We start from the raw sequence: 19,808 nt of genomic DNA on the forward strand, positions 1-19,808 counted from the left end.
TGACCTAATTTAGGTTTTTAGCACATTTTTGGCAAGGGGAGAGAAGGAGTGAATATGAGATCTTATGTAAAAGTAAAATCGAAAGCGGACGATATTAGTATCGTTTCCATAGTTTTCGTGGTCACTGAGATGAATAGTCACACTCTCGATGCTCTTTAAGTCCAAATTTATCTCCTATTTGCATAGCAGTTAGGTTAGGGATCGGAAGGAGAAACAGACGATATTGCTGTCCAAAACATAGTTTCTGGAGTCACTAAGAGAATCGTGACAAAAAGTTAATTCTAAATTCACTCCCCGTGTCCATTCTGAGGTGGAGTACGGTTAAAATATTTTCTATAAACATATTGTCCTCATCTGAAGAACAGGAATTTCAGTTCTTGTAAATGAAAAATGAAAATTTTCAGTTTTTACGACTCACGATTATTTCCAGTGTCTCCCACGAGACAAGACAAGACTAGAAATAGAATTAACTCGCCTCGTCTGGTATCGCAAATGTGGAAGTTTCGCCTCATCTCGATTTTCGAACAGTTCTTACTCATCTCGTCTCAATTCTTGACCAGTTCTTGACTTTTGCAGATATTGTAAACGATATTCTTGATGTTATATTTTCATGTAACACTTCCCAAGGGTAACACTCCGATTTTAATAAAAATTGGCATGTAGGTACTATACATGAAATAAACGAATACGTGTTTTTTTATTTTCTACGGAAAAATGGTTTTAGAGGGCAAAAGCTCCCTACCAAAATTTGAAAGTTGATGCCCAAAAGGCAAAAAGCAGCAGACCGATGTGAATGAAATTGGGCTCAGATATTGTAAACGAAACGTGTGTTTACGAAAATCGTCGTTTCCAAGAGAGAAAAAGTAATATGTGCTAACAAAAATCAGTGGCCAACGTTCAGAAGAAGATGTAGACGGCAAAAAGACGGTTCAAATATAGAACTATAATTCCATTTCAGAAAAAGAAATCGTCTATGATGTGGAAGTTGGCTGAAATAGTAGTTTCAGAGTACCGGTAGTTCACTTTGACTACACGTCACTTTAATTTTGATCAACATATGTTATTTTACTTTCTTAGATGACTCTCGTTAGGGTGCTTAAAATCTACGCTTATATTCCGTGAAAGTGCAGTATTTGGCTGAATAAGACAAGATACACCGACCATACTTCCTCGTTTAATCTCTGTTTATGACCTACCGAATATTCGTGCAATTTTACTCACGTTTCGTAAGTGAGAGCAATATTGCTAGGCTTTTAATCTGATGTATATATTTTCAGTGTTAACTGTATAAAGTGTAGTTAATAAATTGTCACCAATATCCGGAAGTACAAAGTTTGCTCAAACTTGGCTAGTACTGAATAGATCTGAATTCATATTGACGTTGGAACTAAATTTAGAAAGGCATTAACAATGGGAGTACTACATTCAAGTAATTACTTTATTTCTTTTGTTCCATGAACTGGTTCATTGGGCAATACTTTCACATACATAACGCAACGTAAGTTATACTCGTTATAATTTGAATTACTATCAATTTTAGAAATCGATGATCATTATAAACATATATCACGTAACCAAGAACTATTTTCTAAAATCACTGAATATTGTGAACATTTTATTTTTGATAAATCTTGCTTCTTCTAACTGCTATACGTATAGAAACACCATTCGCTCTAGAAATATTATACATATAACATTCTTCCTCTTTCTTTCCTTGTTTAAATTTCCCTTTTCTTTTTCTTTCCCCAATATTCGTTATCTAACTTTTTTCTTTCTATTTCTTTTGTCTTCCAGATTTCTTTCTGTCGGAGTTTTGCTTTCTTCCTCTTCTTCATTTTTGTTAATTTCTTGCATCATTGTATTTACGTTTTCGGTTTTCTACTTCCTTTGGAGAATACTTCCTCAGTTTCTTCATCTTTCTTGTCTGTATCTTCCATTTTCGATATCATATGTTTGGCCTCTAAATTCATTTAGAGCAGCCGTGTGCAACAGCCGGCCCGCGGTTAACTGGCCTAACCCTGTCTTCCGGCCCGCTGGTCCGTTATTGAAAACAATAATTATAATAATTTTTCTTTTTTACATAACCTGTTAAGAGTGAACTGGAAATTTTCCATCGATCACCCAGTGCAAAAAGTGATAACGCCCTGAAGACAAGCACTTGGTAAGCGCAGGTACTTGGGCGAAATTTCTCTTAGTTCAAGGATTGCTAGATTTACCGACAAAGTTCTAAATACATTATTCTGCTCCTCTTTAGTGAGTAAATATTTTGGTCACCAGTGTTTCATTTATTTATTTATTTATTATTTAAAATGGCGGAGTTAAGGCATAACCTTTTCTTCCACTCAACCATTTACACTTTTCTTTTACAGTCGGATCTCATTTTTTTTATGACGAGAATAAAAATGATATACAGTTAGGCACGTTAAAGAGTTACCGACATACAGAACCATACAGAAAATAAAACATGAAAAATGAAACTTATTACATATAAAATAAATACTAAAACAAACAAGAGATAATGCTAAAGACATGTTAAACTATACAAGGAGAAACAAAGATATCAATCTTGATTATATATAACATAAAATACATTCATATGATTCACTTTCTATAGATAAAATGATGCACCTACTTAAGTGATTGTGTGTAATGTATACGTTGATACACATGTATCAGAAGGGAATAGAAAAGAAAACAAGAAGAAATAGAAAGAGAAAAAAACGAACGACTGCATGGTAACGCCAGGAATAGTTTCGTGTGTAACAACTTTTTTCTTTTTCTTTTTTTAACTTACTGAAGACCTTCATTAGAAACATATTCTTTAAGCCGACGTTTAAAAGTCAACACTGAACCAGAGTTTCTGATGCTTTCAGGGGTGTCATTCCAAGCTTTGGTGGCAAATAGTGTGAAAGATTTGGAAAAGACATTAGATTTGTGCGTTTGAACGGCTAGTGTTGTATTTCCTTTAGACCGGGTATTTAGTGGGTGAGTATCGCCGAGAAATTTAAATTTAGAGGATAGATAAGTAGGTTTTTTACAATTAATTATTTTATATAAAAGTGTTAGAGAATGAATGCGGCGGCGGGTGCTTAGATTGCACCATCCTAGTTGCTGATAATAATGGGAGATGTTGTCGAAGCGCTTTTTATTAAATATGAATCGAGCGCAGGCATTCTGAATGCGCTGTAAACGTTTTGCCAGATCTTCGGTTAAATCAACATATGCTGCATCACAATAATCTAAATGAGAGATTACCAATGACTGAACTAGGGACGCTTTAATGGATTCCGGAAGGTTTTTAAACGCTGAAGAGAATGGAGGGAGCCGTAAGCTTTCTTGCATACTCTATTAATATGGTCTGTCCAATTTAGGAATTTATCGATCTGGAGTCCTAGGCTATTGACGCTATCGCTTACAGGAACGGCTACGTTGTTTACAAGAACATTCGGTAGGCTTGTAATATTGATTGTGGAGAGTAGTTTACGAGAACCAAGCATGATATATTTTGATTTGGTTGGGTTTACTTGCAGTCCATTGTTACGTGTTCATGTGCAGATACTTTCAATGTCACTATTTAAGTGATCAATCGCGGTATAACAGTTGTTTTGTGTTATTGTAATGTAAATTACGATGAACATGTTTCATCATTTAATACTATACTATTCAATTGTCGTAAAAATGATATACCTACAGTGAGGCCCACGACACCATTTAGTGCTCTGTGATTGGCCAAGTTGCACACCCCTGATTTAGAGTCTACTTCTTTCATTTTTTAAATTTTTGCTTTCAATTTCTTCTCCCAACTGTATTACTCTTGTAGCTTTCTCTCCATATTTTGGTTTGTCTTTTAATACTTGCCGGTAATTGGTCATCACTGACTTCCTCTTAAGTTCAATATGCTTAATTTATTGTGTCTTCATTTGATTCTTCACAAAGTTATATTTAGTTCCTTGTGTTCGCACACATTGAGCAAGTTGATTTCGTCCTTTCTGTGTGGACGTGGAGTTTATTCCAAGACTAAATCGATGGAGCCAGTTGGTTCCAATAACTGCACCAGACAGAGTTTTCCCTTCAAATATAGAGTAGTGCTGAATATGTGGTGTCATATGTTGAAAAAAAATGCCATTATTTTCCCTAATAGGTGAATTTCGGTATTTCGGCAATTTGTAATATTATCTTCACTTGGTAGAAAATAAAAATTTCTTAAATCTTTTGCATAAACTTTATAGGAAAATACAGAATCTGGTACTTGTGTGTCCGTTACGAATACTAAATCCGTACCATTACATTTCAGAATCTTCAGCTTAGTATTCCATTCATCATTCTCTAGATTGTCTTTTTAAATCTTCGTATGTGAACGACTGTGTTTGTTTTTTCTTGGAATTCGTTTCCACTGTTTCTTAAACATAGATAGACAAGAAATCAAGATATTAAACGTATTTGTTCATATGTTTTGGATATAGCAATTATGAAATGTTTACGTTTCGAATCCTCGCCATGGCAATTGCGGAAATTTTTATATTACGAGTCAGTAAATTACGAGGTAAAGAAATCTGATGATAGGATTCTATCTATCTACACCGTATTGTTGACTGGTTGAAGGTCAGCGTCCCTTTTCAATATCGAGGCTATGTAAGACATGGTTTAAGGGGGAATCCGAACCTATCGTAAAGCGTTCGAATTTCAGTGATTCATCACCGCGAACTAAACCGGAACCCTTGTCAAAGACGCACACACTAGCTACTATACCTGAGATAAAGATTTAACTTGCTCTACCATGCTGGTCAGAACCCTATAAAGACGTATAAATCCGTAATTTATTATTTAATAATGATTTAACTTAACATTTGTAAGATTAACAATAAAATGTAATAAGGAATATTTAAATGGAAGATGATCAAGAAATAGAATATGCTCAGTAAAACAGACAAAATGAAATACTGAGAAGTTCTTGGTAGTTAAACCACCTAGTTACGAACCAAGAATATTGACTGCTGAATTATGCCAACGTCAGAGATTTCTAACTTTTTTTTACCACAAACTTTTCTTCAGTTGGTTTTGGTGGCTGAAAGCTCTTTTTAACAGTAAATACATATGAGACGTGGGCGTTTAATTGAACATGGAATATGGAGCTCATATGCTCCCACTGAGAATTATACCTGAGTATTCAATACGGAACCTGAGAATACTAACCATTTAAAAATTAAATGAGCTCAAGCTATGGCCTTTAAGGGTAATTTCTATCAGGAATACCACGATATTTTGAGATGAAAAACGAAAAGTTTTGCGAAACTTGAATAAATATTTCTGAAAGTTCAAATCCCGTTATCTCTCAGAAAATTCCTGATTTACGTCCAATGAGAAGTAGCATAGTGGTCTTAAAAAAAAAAAAAAAAAAAAAAAAACATGCTCCTTGAAATAAGGTAAGTTAAACTAAGTTCTTAGTTTCGCCATCTGCAGCATCAAATAGGTTAAACATAATGAAGTTATTAAGTTAGATATTTATTTTTTAACTTTTAAACAAATTGGTAACGGATGGCAACTCGTGACCTTAATACTTCTCATCATATATCCAACGAACACCATAGAGCAAATGATACGAGGTGGCATTAAGGTGAAATTTATTAGGATATGTATTAGTTCCTCCCATACCCCCATAGTCACTCTTTCTTAGTTTCTTTATTATTCTTCATATCTTTCTTTCTTTCTTTCTCTTTCTCTCGTTCTTTGTCCGTACTCATCCTATTCACATCAAACAGGCTGAAATCAATTTTCCAATATTTCATCTAGTGAGGAGAGAGAGAGAGAAAGATTTTCTTCTTGAAACTTCCTTCCGTCTCCATGGAACAGGAACATAAAGATTTTGTAGGTTGTATGTCTCACACTAAAAGTGTGTGTGTGTGTGTGTGTGTGTGTGTGTGTGTGGTGTGAGTGTGTGTAAGTGTATTTTATAAAAGGAAAGAAGCTTCATAATTGAACTGCGCCCACAATAGACTAGTGCAATGAATTCAGTACTAAATGAAGAATGATGAGAAAAATAATATTGTATGGAATAGAAGCAGTAAGTAGAGAAAGAAGAAAAAAAAGAATAAAATAGAATAGAATAGAGAGAAAAGAAATGGTGGAGAAGGGAGAGAGAATCAATAGGGAAAGAGAACTGAATAAAAGAGCGGGAATTCTGAAGTTGAAGAATAATTCTGTCTCAGAGATATGACAATGATTGCATCCAAAGAAGTTTTTCTTTGAAAGATGCATGTGCTAGAACGCTATCAATCTCTTATTACATGCTATGGTAAATAAATTACTAATGTATCTGTACTTGATGCAAGAGTGTTTATTTTGGAACATAAGGGATAAGAAAGTCCAAACAAATTTAGTGAAACATGGATCTTTATTTGCTCATAATACTATTCTAATGTAAGTTTAACACAACTTTGTCTATTTCATTTTTTAAAGTGATCTTTTATTTAATTACGTTGGCTACAACGTAGCAAAATTACTTTGGCTACAAAATCTGAATGAAATAACCACACAAAATTTCGCAGATATCAGACGGGAAATTTCCAAAGCTTTTAGAACAAATAAACGTGAATTTTTGAAAGCTAAAATTAAGGAACTTAAAGTTAATAGTAAGAAGAAAAAAAAACATTCGGGATATGTATAAGGGGATCAACAAATTTAAGAAAGGGTATCAACCTGGTGCTTATATATTAAAGAAAGCTGACGGAACAGTTCACACTGACACAGATAACATTTTAAATAGATGGAAGGATTTGTTTGACGAATTGCTTAACACGGAGCCAAAATTTAGTGTGCGCGGAGAAAGGGAAATACACACCGCAGAACCATGTATCCCAGAACCTAACTGAATAGAAGTAGAAATGGCTATAAAGAAATTAAAGAAACACAAATATCCGGGTGTAGACGAAATTCCGGCCGAGTTAGTAGCTGGATGAGACAAATTTTGGAACAAGATTGAGAAACTCATTTTGCTTATCCGGAACAAGGAAGAATTGCCACAAGAGTGGAAAGTATCAATCATTGTTCCAATTCACAAGAGAGGCGACAAAACGGACTGTAATAATTAGTGAAGCATTTTTCTTCTGTCAACGTCCTATAAAATCCTCTCAAACATTCTATTAGCAAGATTGACTCCATACAAGATGAAATTATTGGAGAGTATCTGTGCGGATTTAGACGAAATCGATCAACTATCGACCAAACATTTACTATTCGACAAATACTCGAAAAGAAGTGGGAATACAATACCCAGTACTTCAACTATTTATTGATTTTAGAAAGGCTTACGACTCGGTTAGGAGAGAAGCATTGTACTACATTCTTACAGAATTTGTAATACCGAAAAAGCTAATTAGATTAATTAAGTTATGTTTAATGAATACCAAAGTAAAGTCCAGTAAGGAATATTTTTTACCACGAACTTTCACGAGAATGACCTAAAACAAGTAGATGTGTTGTCGCAATTTTATTCAAGTTTGTTCTGGAATACGCTACAAGAAAAATCAAAGATAGCAACCAGGGCCATAAATTTAATAGAGGATGATAGGAAAACAATAGAAAAAATGCAAAGAGCGTATTAAAAGCTTGCAGGGACATGGGTTTAGAAGTAAATGTAGAGAAAACTAAATACATGGAAGTTTGTCGGGATCATAATACGGCAAATTATGGATGTTTTAAAATATCGAATAATACTTTTGATATAGTGGATACTTTCAAATATCTAAAGTCAATATATACAGACGAAAATCATATTCACGAAGAAATTAAATGTCGACTAAAAGCAGGAAATTCGTGTTATTATTCAGTTCAAAATCTCTTGTCACTAACTCTGTCGAGAAATTTGAAGCTTAAAATATATAAAATGATAATTATGCCTGTTGTTCTGTATGGTTCCGGAAATTGGTCGCCTACTCTGAGGGAAGAACATAGACTGAAAGTATTTGAGAACAAGATCCTGAAACGAATCTTTGGACCGAAGAGAAACAGGAATGGATAATGGCAGAAACTTCTTAACGAGGAACTACATAATTTATATGGTTTACCCAACATTGTTAGGGTCATCAGTCTAGGAGGCTCAGGTGGGCAGGTCGTATAGTCAGGAAGGAAGAAAGCAGGAACTCTTTCAGTCTTAACTGGAAGACCAATCGGAAAACGACCATTACGAAAGACCTAGGCGCAGATAGGAGGACAATATTAAGATATATCTCGCAGAAATAGGAATACAAATTAGAAAATGGATCTAATTAGCAAAGGATAGAAGTCCACTCAGTGGAGAGTTTTTGTGAACGCGACATTGAACCTCCGAGTTCCATAGGATATAGAGTTAGTTAGTTAAAGCGAACTTCTATATCTGCAAATTTCAAACACAAATTGCAAATATTATCGTTATGAATTATAAATTCATCAATAGAAACGCAGCTGAACGCCGTTATAAATTCCAATTTATGTTTCTTTTATTTATTAACATGCTGGCAATTTAGGTTATTGTGATTAAATTATTAATTAACATGCTGGCAATTAAAGTAAATTAACAATAAATAATCAAAGATACTCACAGGTAAACGGTCGGGAAGAAGCAGACTAAACTTTTGTATACAAATCTCAAAATAATTGTTTATACTAATTTTCGGAGCTCAACCTGAATTGGATTTGCAAGAAAACGTATTTAAAATTCGTCCTTTATAAGATATTTTCTCCTTTGGCAAAATCGTAGAGTTTCACTTAGATGTATATACAGGATGAATCCATTTCTAATGTCGAACCGTCATAACTGAGGTAGAGAAGCGAAACTGCACGAAGCATCTAGAAGGGAGATACCTTCGCGCGAATGAGGAATAGTACCCAATAAACAATGCTTCGAACCCAATATAATGTTATGTTTTATAAGCAGTATTACATAAAGTTATCATAGAAATAAGATATATAAAATATGCATGTGAAGAGAAACTTCATAATACCGCACTTGACGTATAGTGTGCAAACTTTGCGAGATGTAATTCCCAACAAATGGCAAGTTAAAACTCGTTTTCCACATATCAGAAATAAGATATAAAACTGTGTGCACCTCTGATATAAAAAAAGACAATACAACTCTTTGGACTCACGCAATGTATCGAAAAATGAGATGAACAGTGTCGCTAGAAGAGAAGAGAAAAAAATAGTGAGATTGAAACTGACACTATTAATAGGCAATGTTACTGATTACACATGCTTTGAAGTCTAGGAAGTAATACTGTATACACTAATGAACGTATTGACGTTTACTGAAGATCAGTAAGGAAAGTTCCTTCCGAGATATGTAGTATTGTGCAAAAGAAGCTAAAACAAATTGTAAACCACAATGTTTCGAAATCCGAAGCTTTTCCTGTTCCTGTGAATGCACGTAATAATAACATGGCAACTCACCATTATGCAGATTATGTCCGTTCTAGTCTTAAATCAATGCAATGTGTTTTTTCCATGTTATTCACACTGAGCGAACGTGGTAATATGATTCTCTTATGAAACTAGTGTAGTTGGGGTATGAAAATGAACTAAACAATGTATATATTACTGTAATGCCTACTTGTCAAGAAATAAACAAAATATGGATGATTGGCTTAGTGATAGAGTGCTTGACGCTGGCTCCAATGGTTCTTTATTCGATCCTAGGCTAAGCTACTATTTTGTCTTATGATTTTCCGTTATTTACTTACTGGGTGTATTTAGTAACAAGGATTAAAATCTGTAAAGTGAAGTAGCATTGAAATGGAAAATGAAAAACACAAAGACTAATTGAAGTAAAATCTTCAGAAACGAATAAACGTAATCGTAGAATATTCATCTGTTTTAAGTCCGTTGTGGGCTATTTCTGTAGATAGTCAAGATATATTGATTGTGACGACTAAATACAAAGGGCCTTATACAGAGTCGTTCTGACACGTGATTAGTGCTATATCAAACAGTTCGACTAACATATGTTTCCTGCAGTATTCAGACCTTCATTATTACACTAATCATACGTCAAAACGACTCCGCATAAGGTTCCATATGTCTACGTGGGTGAGCGATTAAGCTTCTCTGGGAGTTGATTCAGGTGTTGCAATGCATAACGAAAACATCGGTGGACCTATGGTATTTGAACATCTTATCGAATACTTATCGATATGATCCTCCAAGAAGGAATTTGTAACATGAGATATCGCGCAAAGCATTAAAAATTTAGTAACTTAGGCGGAATTAGCTGATGTGCAGACATACAGGGTAGACGATGGCAAAGTGAAATATTGGGTAAATATGCATCTATGATAAACGTGATAGCAAAGTTCGCAAATGGGCCTTTGGAAATACAGTACCTGCGGTTTGCCTCCGAGCCCCCTTAAAGGAGTTACGATGGTCAACTTGTGAATTGTAAATAGAAACTTTTGTGTAAAATATGAAGTTCTTGGTGGAAAAGAATATCCGTTTATTTCGGGTAATGTTTGACAAAGCGTCAAGCCGCAACGTTACAGACCAGTACAATTATGTACAGACGAAGAAGTTTGGAGAATCGCAGGTGCTGAAATTGCATTCCACAACAGAATTCGGAAAGTAGCTTTCGTCTTCCACTGAGAATACTAGGATTTGTTAGGCTATGATCTGTCACCCATGGGTTATACCTGTCACAATTCGGAGGGAGCATATTGTCGACTACCTCCGGCGAGCATATTGTCGATCGAAAAGGATAGGATCAACCCCTTTGGAACAATGTTTGATAGCTCGTGATCGAAGTTCGATAAATCGGAACCGAGTAAGCCGAGCTTAGTGGTAGAGCAGTACTTTTGTATACAAGATTCTTGGGACCTAATCTCTTGGTAGGTTATGCTGACTGACTTAGCCAGGGTCGTATCGCAATTTTGTCATGCGAATACGTAGGCGACCTTCAGAATACTCCCTGGCTAATATCGTCACAATTGTTGTCCTGCCTATTCTCTTCTCGTCTTCTGTTTATTGCGGATCGCTAGAGTAATCAATTACTTTGTAATTTGTATTTAACAAATCTTTTTCGAAATGGAGACTTATACTATGTTAATTTTAAATTCTTTCACGCGTCATTACATTAGTAGAGTTTCTGGACTAATATCGCCGCGTTAATCGTATGAAAAGATATATGGAATTTTAGTTGGAAAGTTCTCGAGAAAAGCAAAATATAATAATTTACCAAGGAACATGAAGAGATCAACTTACGGATAGATAGATGTCATAATAGGATAGATTATAATCAGTATCAAATATTATGTTCAATTTATGTAGACCAAAATTCATTGAGGAATTTTTGTTTCTGTGGCGATTATTAATTCGAAATCCTTACATCATATTATTATCGTGATCATTATAGACATTCTGCCCTTATTGGCAGAACACTTGCCGCAAACAAGAACCTTCCATGCACCCTAACCTGTTCGTCTTCGCGTACGATTTTTGTTTTTTAATTTCGTCCATTAGCTGGAATGTATTTCCCTATATCCCTCTTTTTCCTATCATCATACGGGTACCTTGTACCACATTCTTCATGATTATATTTAATTCCAAATAATTACAATGCATTTGCAAAATAATAACTGTGTATTTATGCGCAAAGGCATTTTTAGTAGGCTGAAGGTTTATTGGCTTGTGTAAAAATACGTTTCACTTCAATAAAATGTTTTTACAATACACGCGTAGGTACTTATTGAGCCATTGTAGTTTCATAAGCAAGCCACTGCTAATTTCAATTTTATGCTTTTGGGAAAACTTCTATCCCAATTTTCCCTCACCCTCTGAGATTAATGATTTATCCATTCGTAAGTTAAATTTAACAAAATACAATAAATATCACTTCAATATATTCAAGAATAAATCAAATGAAACCTACATATTCTCTATTACATTTATTAGACATGTCAGGATAAGATCTGCAACACCATTCGCGCAAAAAATCTCATAGGCGCATTTGAAGTCCTAAAATTAGTCTGTGGGCACCCCTATTCTATCTACAACAGAGTGTCTATCGGTCACGGAAGTCACAAAAGTTACAAAATCAGAAATCTGTCATGAAAGTCAAGAAATTCAGCTTTGGGGTCATGATTTTTCTTTATCTGTACAAATATAAGTAGCGACTGGAAAATGTTCTATAAAACGTCAAAGTTCACGACCAAAAATGTCTATGGTCGGCTTTAGACGCTACTAAATCGCAAGGAAAGCACGCTTGTATCGCGTGCATGAAAAATTCAGTAAGGAATACTAAAGACAAAAAAAAAATCAAGATGGAAACAGAATACCTCAGAGTTGAAGAAGAATAGGAGATTGTTACAACAGACGAGGAAGTTGTTGAAGCACTTCAGAAGATCGAAAAAACTCAATAAAAGGATGTAACAATATTGGCCAACTTAAAAGAGATAGAATCCATCAGTACAACTGTTAACAATCAGTGTGATATTTTTAAATGGTAAGTGCTAAAGAATATAGATACTGTTATTAGTTTTCGAATATTACGAAATTTTATGGTTTGGTAAAGAAAAGGTCAGAAAAAAGTCACGAAATTTCATTTTGGAATTTTAGTAGATACCCTGAGTAATTAAGTTTAATCAGTGCCTAAGGTATGAACAGTGAAAAGTTATTTTGAAAAACGTAACCAGAATTTCTTCCACGACATTTTGTTGGCAGTAAAAATTCAAAATATATATACGGCGTCGTAATTAGACACTATTCGCTTAAGAATGTGCCTTGCAGTAGAGTGACATGTAATCGCAAGTGATTTATATTAGTTCCGTGTGAGGGGGGATGATTTGTCATTTCCGGGAGGGTTTGACTCCTCCTAGAAGTGTATTTGGAAACAATACTATATTTGCACATAAGATACACATACACAACTCATCGGGGAACGATAATGATGGTGTGTTGATAGGCTATTAGTTTAAAAATGTTTAAAAAGTCTTTTCTTTTAAATTTGAAATATGTTTTGCTCAAAACTAATACTAGTATGAAAATACGAAGTATTCATGCGCATAGAAAAAACTTACATATGTTTTAAACTTATGCAACTTCTAAGACGGAGTAAGATACTTCGTTATCATTGTGAAGGAAGTATCATATAATTTTCTTTACTCTTTTTATTAAAAAGTATATGTTCGGAAACATTTAGTTTTTAAACACTAAACGCCAAGAAGTAAATAACTATTTTATTATGCGCTGTATGTGAAATAAGTTTCGTATACATTTCTCTCTCTCTCTCTCTCTCTCTCCACGATGAAAATAAGCAAAATCCTCGTGACTATCTATTTTCTCGCCAGTGGCTGATTCACTTCATGGTCTATGGTATTTAATTTGGTGTTATTCTACATCAACTTACGACTGACGGAGATATTTGGGTACTGTGTACTGTCAGCAGCTGGGACGTGTTCAAGAAAACGTGAAAACTCTATAGGCAGCACTTCTGAATCCCAAAGGGGTTCTCCTGTTACAGAACGACGCTAAGCCCCACGTGGCTAGAATGACCAGGGACACCACTCTACGCCTTGGATTGGAAACATTATAGCATTCGTCGTACTTCCCTGATATTGCACCGTCCGATTATGTCGTGTTCTATTCCTTCAACAATCACCTTAGAGAACGCCAGTTCAAATCCCTGGTAGATGTGCAAAATGTACTTGATATCTTTTTCGCTTCACAGTCCACCGAGTTCTACCGCGATGGAATCTATGGCCTTCCAGAACGTTGGCAGAAGGTCGTCGATACCGGTGGGGACTATTTTTGATCTTCCAGGCACGTATTAGGTGACGTATCAATTTCGAAGGTGGTGGGTGGAAAAGCGACAGAACGTTCTTGGTTACCTTTATACTATACTGTATTTACTGTCACCAAGAGATAATGCCTCAATGAAGCTATCATTCAAACGAGAGTAAGAGTCCCATTTATCAATTTCATGTGACAGTTTACCCTATACATATTTCTCAACAGCCACCTAATTATCCACAACCTAATGCGTCAGTGCGACTACCGGAGAATTTCAATAAACTGCTAACACTACATTTTATTTCAAATACATAACTTCCAACAACAATTTTGTTTTTCTTCTCAGAGCTGGTAAAATTCAGGCAAGTATTGCTGTCTCTAATTTAGGTAAAGATGATTACTGTTCTTCAACCTATATCAGCAACTAAAAACCTTTCGGATCAGAAATGTATATCCTTGAAAAGGTCAATGTTTCGCCAAAATAGTTCTGACATATTTATTGATTTACTAGAAAATATCCATATATAGACAAAAGGCTGTTTCAATCGACTTCATTATACTGAGTGAAAGGAGGAAAATAAGTAATAGACTGTTGTTTCATCAGTGAGAAAAATTTAATGCTTTTTCTGGACACTAAATAAGCTTACTGAAGACATAATATTGAAAGCAGATCGAAATGTTCTTGGGCAAAGCACGGAAAGAAGTAGTGAAAGTAAGTAGATTTTCCTACATTAACTATCTACCATAATACTCTCAATTTAATTATGCCAAACAATAGCTACACACACAGAGAGAGGCAATAAGATTGTGTCTACAGGTGGTTAGGAAATGATTTACATTTTAAGCAAAGAACAAGCTTCTTAGTTAACTTTTGTATATTCCTTGACACTACAGAAGCAAATCCTTTGGAAACAAGATGGGAAGAACGGAGAGGGGGCCGGGCGTTTTCTCACAAGCCCTTTCCACTCCCCAGCTATTATTCTTCTTTCTTGGGTGAAGAAGATTACATCTTAAAAGAGAATTAAATTAAATTTCTTGTTTCTTTTGTCGCATGCCAAAGTGAAATAGAAAGGGAGTTCCGTTATTACGAAGAGCTACCGTACTATAGAACTGTGTGCGGAAGGATGCGGCATCTTTAGAAATTAATACTAAAAGAAAAGCATCCAATCAATTACAGTAGGTAAACCTAAATGCTATTCAATAGAATATAATGAAGTATGACGTAAAATTTCTCTCGCAAAACATTATAGTTGTTAAGTATATTCTGTATATAAATCTTACTTAACATTATGTCATGTCATCTTTAAAAACCAGCAAACCAGGAGGTAGATGGCCCAGTGGTAGATTGCGCATCTCTGATATGAGGAATCCGTGGTTCAATTTCAGGCCATGTAAGTTTGTCCTGGACAACTTCATGTCATTATGTTTTCTCGAGGTTATCCTATTTCCTCTTACATTTTCATTTTATCAATTCTTTTCATGATGATATACATTTATTAACTATCCCTTAGTCTACAGGGCATAACCATGGAACATAAATCTGAATGTTTCTTTTTTAAAACCTTTATCTCATTCAACTTTAACCTCAGCTGCCGCTTCTTATCTTGGTAAGATTTCTTCCCGCTCTCATTATGCTCAGCTATATAGATATTCATAATACACTTAAAAATAAGAGTTTCAGGGACTATGTAACCCCGTCATCCTTCTGTTATATCTACCTGCGTATACTTACAAATATTTATGTTAGAAGCAACCTATATGTAAATAGGTACCATGTTTTTTTTTTTTTAAGTTGTCATTACTTCATCGCATTCCTTGAAAGAAATAAAACTTATTTACATATAAGTTAGTAGCACAGTTTGCCTTCTTCAAAGCTTAACCAGTCGTGCATGGAATAACAACTGGCTCACTCGGCACGTAAACAATTAATCAGCTGTACTTAACACGGAAAGTTGGTATTCGAAAATGTTTTGCCATTAAACGTCCGTGGAGTAGTTCATACGTGTCACATACAGAACGGGAGAATTGTGAGAAAACTCGCGAATACGATGTTGTACACAACAAAATCACCGGAACTAGATCGAATGAGAGAGCTCTTTCATCAGAAAGTGAAAGTTCTAATAGTTAGCCATCATATCACACTTACTTCCAGAAAACTGATAAGTATAATAATAATAAAAAAGTATCTATTTCGAGCAAATCACTCCATCATTCTGCATCCGCAATATTTAATTGAATCAGCTAGGATATAGTTTACATACAAACTGGTATGACACTTGTAAACACATTATTATCAGACATTAGCGTCAATTACTCACTTCGTTGGCTTAAAATAAGAAAAATTAGTAATATGTTTCGTTAGTGAGTCACTTTTTACTATTACTGAAGTGGTCTTTGATATCGGTCATTTTCGATCGTATATGATATCGGAAAATTTGATGGATATGGGTCAGGTGGTTCAAGAGTTATTAAGTCACAAACATAGCCACTATCATTAATTTATATTGATAGACAGATTACAAAATTTCAGTATTATATGAAAGAAAAAACATAAGGGTCAAAATTAGAAACTATCATATGAATTCAGCGAGACAATGGGTACAAGCACTTGTAAATTAACCGACAGCTCAGTGATAAAATACTCATCCCTGCTACAAAGGGTCACTAGGTCCATCACAGTCTATATGGAGTTTGTGGGCGAATATCGACCCCATGGGCTCTCCAATTTCATTCCACATTTTATTCCATCAATTATTTCGTTAATCATGCATTTTCATTAATCATTCATCTTCGCAAAGAGTATAAGTGTGGGACATTAAATTACAGGTTTTATTTCATTTTGAAGTCAAACAACTAGTTAATATGTATGGACAATCAATAACAACTCTCAAGCACTGTTTGTTCCATTGCCTAAAGCATCTCATATGGCAATCCAACAACACTTATGTTGTGAAAAGGCTTAAAGTTGTTTCTAAATGTATAAAAAAAAATCTTGTTTAACTTTTACGTGAACATTTACACCAAGTGAAGGTAGAGGAACTTCAGGATCACGAGATTGAGATGAAAGCAAGAGACTTAGTGACTACTTGATTCGATCAGAAGAGCGAGAATTAACCATGAAGAAAGAAGTTAAATGAAGCTTAAAGATTTATACGCGTAGGCGAAAATTCCATCATCCAATTACACGCTTTAGACATTCTAATTTCTTGTTTCATACACTCACTCAAGATAGGTAGAGCGATCCTTACTTTCCAGCTTTTGATATATTGAAGGCATGCTATTTTAGACGGTTTGAAGGAAAAGCACTCCACACACTTGTATTCGAATTAATTGCAAAAGAGCGTAGAGAACTAATTGGAGCAGGATAAGGATTAAGGAAGATATTCTGTAGAAGACCCGATAACATTTCCAGTGAAAAACAAATCAATAATAATTTATTAGTTCTTACCTGGTCACACTGTTCACTGCTGCGTTTGGATGTGCATGTTTATTCAACATGAAGACCATTCCGATGCTGAAGTAAAGAAAATTAATATTATTAATAGGTGTCTGGATAGTACAAATTATAATAAATCAATGTTTTTTTAAAAAAAAAAAACAAATATGAGTTGAAGCAAGAGCATGACATATTTTAAAAAAAAAAAAAAACTTATGTATTCGAACCTTAGGTATTTGTTAGTTTCATCTCAACATTTGTGTCTAAAAATAGCTCAAAAATGGAATTATATTATTTTTTTTTTACAATTGTCTAGAGAGAACAAAACACTACTTGGTAAACTAATCCATGTTTTTGAGATGATTGTCTTTCTTGCTTAGCTCATCTAAGGCAATAAAATCATAATTGAATTGAAGACTTATTAGTTTAGAGGTTTCAATTCATGTATTGAAGTGTAGTGACTTATTAGTATGCAACACAAGGAGACTTACGGAACTGTCACTCACCGATTTGAATGAAACTTTACACACTTGTACATCTAAAAATAATCGATATTTACTTTTTTTGTTTTGGCAATGGTTAAAATTTAATGGTGGAAATCACCCTTTGAATGTTAGGGGTGGTCTCTAAGCATAGACCGAAAACAACTAAAACATACTGCCAGATGGGTTTTAAGACAGTTGATTCAGAAGCTGACGTCAAATTACAAAATTCAAAATGGTGGATCCAATATAGTGCTTACAATTACAAAATATCTTCTGGCTTGAAATTCTTTACAGTTAGCCAAGAACAATTGTAGTTGACAGAGATTACTGCGAGGAAGTTGCAGACCAATTTGAAAACCCCTTTCTATACTTATTTTAAGGGATGTTTGATTAAGGTGGGTCTCTGCATCTCGCACTATAGCGTTTACAGGGACACAAACACTAGAAAGTGTGGCACAGTCAATAAATCTATGACTCATAGCTACACCATACAGCCTTTAATTTATGAAAATGGTGTTGTTATCACCGTTGTTAATTATTTTGCAGTAGAAGAATGGAACGTTTGACCCTATAGTCCAAAACGACCTCTTTTAATCTGAAAATGTTCTTGCGAAAGCATCAAATTCGGGAAACTTAACATCAGGTCTTGTGAGATCATGGTTTCAACAGGTTTTTCTCCCAATGTATAGTGTAAAGTCCAGTTTGTTGTTAGATTCGTGGAGTGGTCACAATTTATAAACTTTTCAGCCTATTTTACGAACAAAACAGTACCTCAAACTAGAAACTATGCTACACTAACAACTGGTAGGATTCAGTCTCTTGATGTGTTTGTCTTTAATCCGTGAGAAAACTTCTTGAAACACTTTATTAATATTGTCCTCTACAACTATAACATACCTTTACATCTTTATAATAATATAATTTAGATTAAAATCACTGATTCATAATTACTTTTCTTCTCCGAGATTTGCAACTCTTATTGGATTTGCGTGATACATAAACAGTTATTTGAAAGATTGCGCTGCATTTTGCGATTTGTCACACTTATTACTGTAATAAGGTGAGCTTTGTGTAAACAATGTTTATGCATCACACTCTTCTTTTTAACGAAATATCATTACTGTGAAGCATTTTCTCAATAAATTCGTAATTATAATAATTGAGGATATTCTGACATAGTGAGAGGCGAGGGTACTCACTATATATAAGCACCCCGAATAGACAGAGATACAGACACTCACTTTAATCAAGCATTCTATTAAAATAAAGGGGTTTCAAATCGGTCTGCAACCTTCTCGTAGTAACCCTGCCAACCATAATTGTTCTTAGCTAATTGCAGAGAATTTCAAACCAGAAGACATTTTGTAATTGTAATAATTATAATGTATCTGCCATTTAGAATTTCGTAATTTTGACATCAGATTGTGAATCAACTGTCCTAAAATCCCCTATCAGTAGTTTTCTTCTAAATTAAATGATTGTTTTCTGTCTATGGTTTCTATCACCCCTAACGTTCAAAGGGTGGTTTCTACCCTTAAATCTTCACCATTGCTGAAACAAAAAGCGCGTGCCGATTATTTTTCGATGTTCTACAAATATGCAAAGTTTCATTCAGATCGGTGAGTGACACGTCCGTAAGTCTCCTTGTCAGTGGTATTTTCTAAGTAGCAAATAATTACAAGGGAAATTTTAGGTTTAATTTTTACATTGCACCAAAACGTGAAATATGAGTATCACAGGCTATTACTACAAAATAAGCATAAAAATATATTTTGTCAAGAAGATACTTGAGATACGCGTAGTGTATGTACCAGATTTCTTCAAAATATGCTTCTTTAATTGCATTTATACATAGTTGTCCTTTCAGTTTACTTTGAAAATTATTACTGTGAGTACAATAGAGCACACAGCTGTTGACTTAAAGTTTAAGAATTCTTTAATAATAGGAAAATAAAGGCATAAAACATGATTCTTTTTCCAATGCAAAATTGTCAGAACTTATGCTTAGTGGGCACAAAGCACGGAACATTAATCGCTGAATATGTTATAGTTTCATTCTGTTTTGTTTCCTTACATGAAATGAATTTTCGTATTTGATGTGCAATCTATTTGTCATTTACAACGAAAACTAAGCA

The 19,808-nt window shown here is 34.5% G+C and overlaps 1 protein-coding gene across 4 annotated transcripts in view; it reads right to left on the minus strand.

The window, feature by feature from the left end:
• Positions 1-19,808, minus strand: part of LOC145694654 (tachykinin-like peptides receptor 99D) — a 1,420,129-nt gene that overhangs the window by 756,631 nt on the left and 643,690 nt on the right. For all 4 annotated transcript variants that reach the window (XM_081771116.1, XM_081771097.1, XM_081771106.1 and 1 more), the window contains exon 3: positions 17,201-17,266. The gene's annotated coding sequence lies outside the window, so the exon portion shown is untranslated. The remainder of the gene's footprint in view (positions 1-17,200; positions 17,267-19,808) is intronic.

The sequence above is a fragment of the Thermobia domestica genome, chromosome 1, assembly GCF_964235325.1.
Source record: "Thermobia domestica chromosome 1, izTheDome1.hap1.1, whole genome shotgun sequence".
NCBI classification, from domain to species: Eukaryota; Metazoa; Arthropoda; class Insecta; order Zygentoma; family Lepismatidae; genus Thermobia; species Thermobia domestica.